The sequence below is a fragment of the Ahaetulla prasina genome, chromosome 2 (assembly GCF_028640845.1).
Source record: "Ahaetulla prasina isolate Xishuangbanna chromosome 2, ASM2864084v1, whole genome shotgun sequence".
In the NCBI taxonomy this organism is placed as follows: domain Eukaryota; kingdom Metazoa; phylum Chordata; class Lepidosauria; order Squamata; family Colubridae; genus Ahaetulla; species Ahaetulla prasina.
This window is the reverse complement of record NC_080540.1, coordinates 110,495,910-110,504,148: the sequence shown is the minus strand read 5'-3', so window position 1 is coordinate 110,504,148 and position 8,239 is coordinate 110,495,910.

Genomic DNA, 8,239 nt, shown 5'->3' with positions numbered 1-8,239 from the left:
CGCTAACTCCAGTAGAACTTGTGACAGACAAGCCTTAGTATGAGGAAACTTAAGCTAGCTGGGGATGCTACAGTCTCTTAAAATCAACAAGGACACTGAGTTAAATTACAGTTATATAGTCCTTTTAAGATTTCAAAGTTTAAAAAAAAATTAGAATATATTTGTAATTACTTTTGTAATAGTTGCCCAAATATGAACAAGGGCCTGTTATGTTTGCTGATTCAGTTCAGTACTGGGTAAACACACTCAATCATTGTTTCATTTGTTATGGTAGGCTAACTATAATGTGGTTAAACCATAAACTATGGGTTACTATGAGTTATTGTTGAATGATGTACAAAGTCAGATACTCAACCCAAATACACAAAGAATCCTTGAGGTTAATGCAATACAAACCCTAATTCCGTTGCTTTCATAATTACTTTTAGAATGCAGAATAGAAATATCTGAAAGGCATTTCATGGACAGAAGCAGATGAGCAGATGTGTGTATAATATGTCCCATACAGTGAAGGGCAAAACTGTAATTTTGGGAAGACTTGGAGATTTTTTTGGTCCCTTTGAGTCAGTGCTGACTCCAGGAAACTGCCTGTAGGTCTCTATAGATTTCTCAACAAAGTTTTTGGGAAATGTCATTTTGCCATCCTAGGCTGAGAGTGACTAGAACACACAATTTCCTGAGATAATGGCATGTGACAAAGACCTTGAGAAATGAGGAAGAGAGATGCTGTCCAGAGAATACTCAAATAATAGCGGGCATAGCCCACAACTCTATAATGGGCAGAGAAGGGTGCTCAGAATGGATCCTCCATTAACTTCTCCAGCATGGTCACATGGGAATACAGGAGCATTGGTGGAACCGCAATTTGTTGTGCTGCTGCAGGCTGAGGAAAATTCTGTCCCTGCTGTTGCATTAGTTTTTATCATGGCATTCTGTAAATTGGTCATCTGTACATCTGTTTGTTGCTGGTGTTGCACAACACTGCTGCCAGCTCAGTAGATAGCAGCCCCCCCCCTAAAATTCTTCTCTTTGAGAGGATGAGACTTGCAAGACTGGTCAGCCACACATTAACAGAATCTTTGTAGTCTGAAAGTGCAATTTCCCCCCATCTCTTTTACAGGTGAGAAGTTAGTGGGTTTCTAGCCGAGTGCCAACACAGGTATACAAAACAGATCCCCCTCCCATTTTGGGGGCATGTTACTAATAAATATTTGAAGTACTGCATCCCAATCATATCAGCCCTATCAGGTTTAGCAGAAAGGTCATGTTGCAGGTCCAATCCAAAAAGAAATGTCATCTGACAAGATCCAGGAGCAGAGTCAGTAGACCCTTTTCTGCTATGGCAGCATCAGTCTCCTTGAAGTTAGATTGGCTTTGATCTTGCTGGCCTTCAGGAAGAGTCTGAAACCATGGCTTTGCCATCTGGCCTGTGGATCCAGTAATATACATATGAAGTCTGTGTACTAGTGCACCAGCTGGTGTGTCAACTGGGAAAGCAAGAATGGAAAACACAGACGAAAAAGCTACGCCATTGTTTTGATTTGAAGATTATTAAGCCACCCCTACATCTTCTGATGTGAGGAGATCATGAAATTCACCGACAGAGGCAGAGAAGGGCCAGTCCAGATTTTTGTGGTCTTATCCAAGCTCTATTCTAGAAACTGCAGCTCCTGGGTCATAAGTATGTAATAACTTGCTTCCTGAAATCTGAATTGGTGCCATTTGAAATACAAGATTTACACTGGATAATGCATTCATTTTTATTGTCGTGATAAGTCCTAGACAGGAAAGTTTAAAGCTTTTCCAGGTCTTGTTTTATTTCTTTCCATAATTCATTGTAATTGTTTTGAAATATATCTTTATTGCACCTTCTCAGGTAAAGTCTTAAATATTTAACTGGATCTTTTGTTATTCCACAAATAAGCTTTTTTTTCATAAAATATTCTTCAGCAGTTAAATGCCTTGGTATTATCTTTGTTTTATTTTTGTTGATTTTTTGTATGGAGAAAAGCACACAAAATCTTTGATTACTTTCATTAACTGTTGCATAGACCTTTCTGGTTGCATAATTATTAGTACTACATTGTCAGCACAACATATCATCTTGCATTCCTGTCCTTGAATTTTGATCCCTATTATCTGTTTATCTTTTCAGATCTTGTTGGCCAAAACTTCCAGGGCAATTTCAAATAACAAAGTAGACAGTGGAAACCCCTGCCTTCTGCCTTTGTTGATATGTGTGTTTATGTATTTCTCTCTTTTTTCCCCTCCTTAACAAAAAATAATAACTTGTTTGCTCAACCACAAATCCACTGCAAGCAACCCCTCAGTTACAACAAATATAAGCTTAACGTACATACATAAAATAAAACCAAGTGAGCAGCAATATGTAAACATGCAACTACTATTCTTAGAAAAGTAGTTTAAAAAGACTGCATTGGCAGTTGTTAAAAAAAAAAGAATGGGGTAATCCTAAACCCAGCTGACTTGCTGCTCACAAGGTTTTGCTTCAAAAGGCAGAATGAAACCAGAATAGAAATGAGATAACTTCAATGTCTCTTGATTAGGGCAGACCCTGACAAAATCTTCCATGTTCCTGCAAAACAAAGATCTTCCTTTGCTAGATTCTCTATATGTCATTGCCTAAGTCTTAAAAGAGCCCCTCTGATAAATTAAAATATAAAATATATGCAACCAAATAAAAATTGAATGCACCAATTACCACACCAAGCAAAAAGAAGACCTTCTGCGCACAAATTCCAATCGTGCTTTTTATAATTTTGTGAACAATAAACTTAAAGAAACAAGATCAATCCCACCACTAAAAGAATCTAACGGCAAAGAAAATAATGATGAAACAGTTAAAGCAAACCACTTTAACACATTCTTTGGCTCAGTCTTTGTTAACAGTAATGGCTCATACCCGACATTCCTCAACCGCACCAACAACGACCGAACACATATAGATTTCACTGAAGAAAATGTTGAAAAAGCTCTTCGCAAACTGAAACCATCCCTATCTAGAGGACCTGATGGACTATGTGCATACTTCTTAAAAAAGCTTTCCACTAATATAGCAGAACCCCTAAGCATAATCTTTGGAAAAGCCTTCACGACCAGTTCCCTTCCCAAACTTTGGTCACTAGTCACGGTCATCCCTGTCTTCAAAAAAGGAGACCCCAGCTTAGTTGAAAATTTCAGATCAATCTCTCTATGCTGCGTCACCTGTAAAGTTATGGAATCTATCATCGACCAATCCATTATCCTCCACCTAGAAACAAACAATCTACTCTCTAATAAACAATTTGGTTTCAGAAAAAAATTATCATGTAACTTACAACTTCTTCACTGCAAAAACATATGGACTACAAATCTTGATCAAGGCAAAGCAATAGATGCAATTTACATAGACTTCTGTAAAGCTTTTGACTCAGTGGTACATGACAAACTTCTCCTAAAACTAAAATCCTACGGCATCTCCGGACCCCTCCACAATTGGATAACAGCGTTCCTATCAAACAGACAAGAAGTGTTAAGATACAGCCTGTTGTGCCTTAAAATGGCTTCTACTGTACAACACAGTGGAGTTGCCATTGTAACAGGTTCACAGTACTCCACAAGGGGGCTCCCTTTGGTAAGGGGGATTGATCCTTAAAAAAAAACAAAAACCTAGGCCCATGATGGCAAACCTATGGCACGTGTTGTTGTGACCCAGGCCCAAATAGATAGTAATAAACTTAGTCCGTGGAAAAATAAACAAACTTTATTTGAACAGCTGGGAAATACTTCATTCCCAGCATCGTTCAACTCAAAGTAAAACAAATGCCTCCCAACACAAATTCCTCAGTTATCTCGCAAACCTTGGTCCAATTAGGCAAACTGCCAAAGGCCCTTCCTGGCAAATGCCCAGAAGCCACAAAAATCCTACGGCATCTCCGGACCCCTCCACAATTGGATAACAGCGTTCCTGTCAAACAGACAAGAAGTGTTAATATACAGCCTGTTGTGCCTTAAAATGGCTTCTACTGTACAACACAGTGGAGTTGCCATTGTAACAGGTTCACAGTACTCCACAAGGGGGCTCCCTTTGGTAAGGGGGATTGATCCTTAAAAAAAACAAAAAACCTAGGCCCATGATGGCAAACCTATGGCACGTGTTGTTGTGACCCAATTGGATAACAGCATTCCTGTCAAACAGACAAGAAGTGGTCAAAATAGGCAGTGTCCTATCAAATCCTGTTCCTGTCAATAGCGGCGTTCCCCAAGGCAGTGTTCTTGGACCAACACTCTTCATATTATACATTAATGATCTCTGTGACCATATTAAATGTAATTGTGTTCTTTTCGCTGACAATGTCAAACTATTTAACACTACCAACAATATGGCTACCCTTCAAAAAGACCTTGACTTTGTGTCAGAATGGTCAAAAACTTGGCAACTCCAAATCTCAACCAGCAAATGCTCTGTCTTACACATTGGAAAAAAGAATCTAAACACTAAATACAAACTTGATGGACATTACCTTACAGATGACCCCCACCCTGTTAAAGACCTTGGAGTTTTCCTATCCAATGATCTAAGTGCCAAAACCCACTGCAACTACATCGCAAAAAAGGCACATGTTACAACACTTTAAGAGTTGTAAACCTAATCTTACGTAGCTTCTTCTCCAGAAACACTACACTACTAACCAGAGCTTATAAAATATTTGCTAGACCAATTCTTGAATATAGCTCGCCTGTCTGGAACCCATACCACATTTCAGACATCAATACAATTGAACGTGTCCAGAAATATTTTACAAGAAGAGTTCTCCACTCCTCTGAATACAACAAAATACCTTATGCCACCAGACTTGAAATCTTGGGTTTAGAAAACTTAGAACTCCGCCGCCTTCGACAGGACCTGTGTTTAACTCATAGAATCATCTATTGCTATGTCCTTCCTGTTGAAGACTACTTCAGCTTCAATCACAACAATACAAAAGCAAACAATAGATTTAAACTTAATATTAACCGCTTCAATCTTGATTGCAGAAAATATGACTTCTGTAACAGAGTTATTAATACTTGGAACACACTACCTGACTCTGTGGTCTCTTCTCAAAATCCCCAAAGCTTTAACCAAAAACTGCCTACTATTGACCTCACCCCATTCCTAAGAGGTCTGTAAGGGACCTGCATAAGAGCACAAACGTGCCTACCATTCCTGTCCTATTATTTCCTTTCATTATATCCAATTAATATAGTTATTACATACTTATGCTTATATATATGCTTATATATTATATAGTTATTTTCATGCTTATGTTTATATATACGGTTGTGATAAAATAAATAAATAAATAAATAAATAAATAAATAAATAAATAAATAAAAACTGAGGTTTGGGTTAAATATCTCCTTTTACTTATGGCTTGGATCAAGGTGTGTGGGTTTTTTACCTTTGAGGTAATTTTTGACCCATGGCAACTACCTGGTTTTGGCAAAGTTTAGATGAAGCAGTTTGCTATTGCATGCCTCCAAAGGCTGAAAGAGAGGAATTTTCCCAAAGTTACCCAATTGGCTTGGTGCCTAAAGCAGTACTGGAATTCATGGTCTCCTGGTTTCTAGCCTTAATCACTATGCTCAATTGGCTCTCTTATTAAGTATCCTCTATTATTTATAGATGAATATTCCTGCCATGATGGCTTGAGAAAATGAGACAGCACTATCTTGGAAGAAATAGTTGAGTTTTCATAAAACAATGAGTTTTATAAGTTGGGTTTTCATTAAACAATGACTAATAGTGAAATAGTGAATTAGTTTTGAGCATAGTTAAGACAGGATGCTGGTTATGTTACTAGAAGGTCTTTAAACATGAGGTTCTTGGAGGGGTGGAAAATATTATGTACTAACCTACATAAAATCTGCTATTGTATTTTTTTATTAATATTTGGAAACTATAGAAATGAAAAATGGCCGCTCCAATTCAATGACATAGGTCACTGTTTTCTGCCATCTGTGCCATGATTACAGGCAGAATTACAGTGTCAAGTTTCTAGGAATTCACTTCAAGTTCCCTGTTTGGAAAGTAAATAACACTCCCTTTCACACAAGAAAAAAATTATACCTGTGAATCATCTATCTTCTCTTTATTTATTATTCTCTTTATTCTTTATAACCAAGAATCACATGTCTATTACTTCATAACACAAATATATTTGAAAGCATCAAAATTAAAAATGGTGGCTGAATCTGGTACATTAAGTAATTAATTTAATACTTCAGTTCCCATTAATTAATTTTAGAATTATGCGGTGAAAGGCCCTCAGGCAGCCTGGCTGATGCATTTATTAATGGGATCTATTCCAGAAATCCTTTATGAATTAGTTTTTAGGAATCTAATATTAGTATTAAAATGATAGCAGGAAGTTGAAATATTTTCAGTTTTAACAGAGCATTCTTTAAGCTTATTTTTTAATATTAAAAGAAATCAACTATTAGGAGGAATATGTAGAGATAATTACAGAATAGAAATTTGGGTATCTCTTCTAAAAAAAACCTTTGTTCACTGAAATAACCATTCATAGCTTTAAATAAGGGGGATACAATCTAGGAGAGGGATTTTAACTCTTGATATTCTCTGGGAAGATGAACCCAAGCACTGAACTATACAACACAACTCTCCTTCCTGATTTTGCCTATTGAATGGACTTAGCTATGATTGGTACGGACTATTGCAATATGCAGCATGTTCCACTTAACATCAGTCTTGAGGCTACTTGGAACCTACAGATGGTCCAGAATGCAGCAGCAATGATGCTGAAAGATGCCTATGTAGGATCTCTGCTTCATAAGCTGGTGAAAGCTTCCAGGTGAAACTCAAGGTTCTGGTTACAGTTTATGAAGCCCTTCATGATATAGGACCAGGCTGTTTGAGGGACTATATCTTTAGTTTCTGCCCATCTGTTACAGAGGGCAATGTTTCAGTTCCTATTAATTAATGTCAGATAGAAGGCTTTCTCTATTGATATGAATCATTGCTTAGCAAGTTGTATAAGCCCAGTAATAATATAACAATCATTGCGACTATAGGGAAAATGCTATTTCTCATCCTAAACATATTTAATGGCTTTCTTGGCCTTCTACTTCCCCATATGTGGGAAGGATATTTTGATGCACCATTATGATTGGTGCTGGAATTGTGCAGTTGCCATGGTATCGAGTATGTGCTGCAGTATCTTATTTTTTTATTTATTTTTTTATTTTATTATTTATTTATTATTTAAATTTATATACCGCCCTATCTCCCAAAGGACTCAGGGCGGTTCACAGGCATATAAAACATCGATACACAAAATTAAAATAATCTTTAAAAAACTTATTCCAATGCCCTATCATTAAAAATAGAAATATAAATATTAAAATCAATTTAAAACCCCTATAAAATTTAAAATCTAAGCCAGTCCTGCACAGATGAATAAATGTGTCTTGAGCTCGCGACGGAAGGTTCAAGGTCCGAAGTTGACGGAGTCCTGGGGAGCTCGTTCCAGAGGCGGGAGCCCCACAGAGAAGGCCCTCCCCCTGGGCGCGGCCAGACGCCACTGCCTAGCTGACGGCACCCTGAGGAGTCCCTCCCTGTGAGAGCGCACGGGTCGGTGAGAGGTATCTGGTCGCAGTAGGCGGTCCCGTAGATAACCCGGCCCTATGCCATGGAGCGCTTTAAAGGTGGTCACCAAAACCTTGAAGCGCACCCGGAAGGCCACAGGTAGCCAGTGCAGCCTGCGCAGGATGGGTGTTATGCGGGAGCCACGAGGGGCTCCATCTATCACCCGCAGCCGCATTCTGGACTAACTGTAGCCTCGGATGCCCTTCAAGGGGAGCCCCATGTAGAGAGCGTTGCAGTAATCCAGGCGAGACGTCACGAGGCGTGAGTGACCGTGCATAGGGCCTCCCGGTCCAGAAAGGCGCAACTGGCGCACCAGGCGAACCTGGTAGAACGCTCTCCTGGAGCGGCCGTCAAATGATCTTCTAGAGACAGCCGTTCATCCAGGAGGGCGCTAAGTTGCGCACCCTCTCCATCGGGGCCAGTGACTCGCCACCGATGGTCAGCCGCGGTTAGCTGACTGTGCGGGATGCGGCATCCACAGCCACTCTGTCTTGGAGGATTGAGCTTGAGCCTGTTTCTCCCCATCCAGACCCGTCGGCCTCCAGACACCGGGACAGCACTTGATAACCGTTGGGGTGGTCCGGTGTG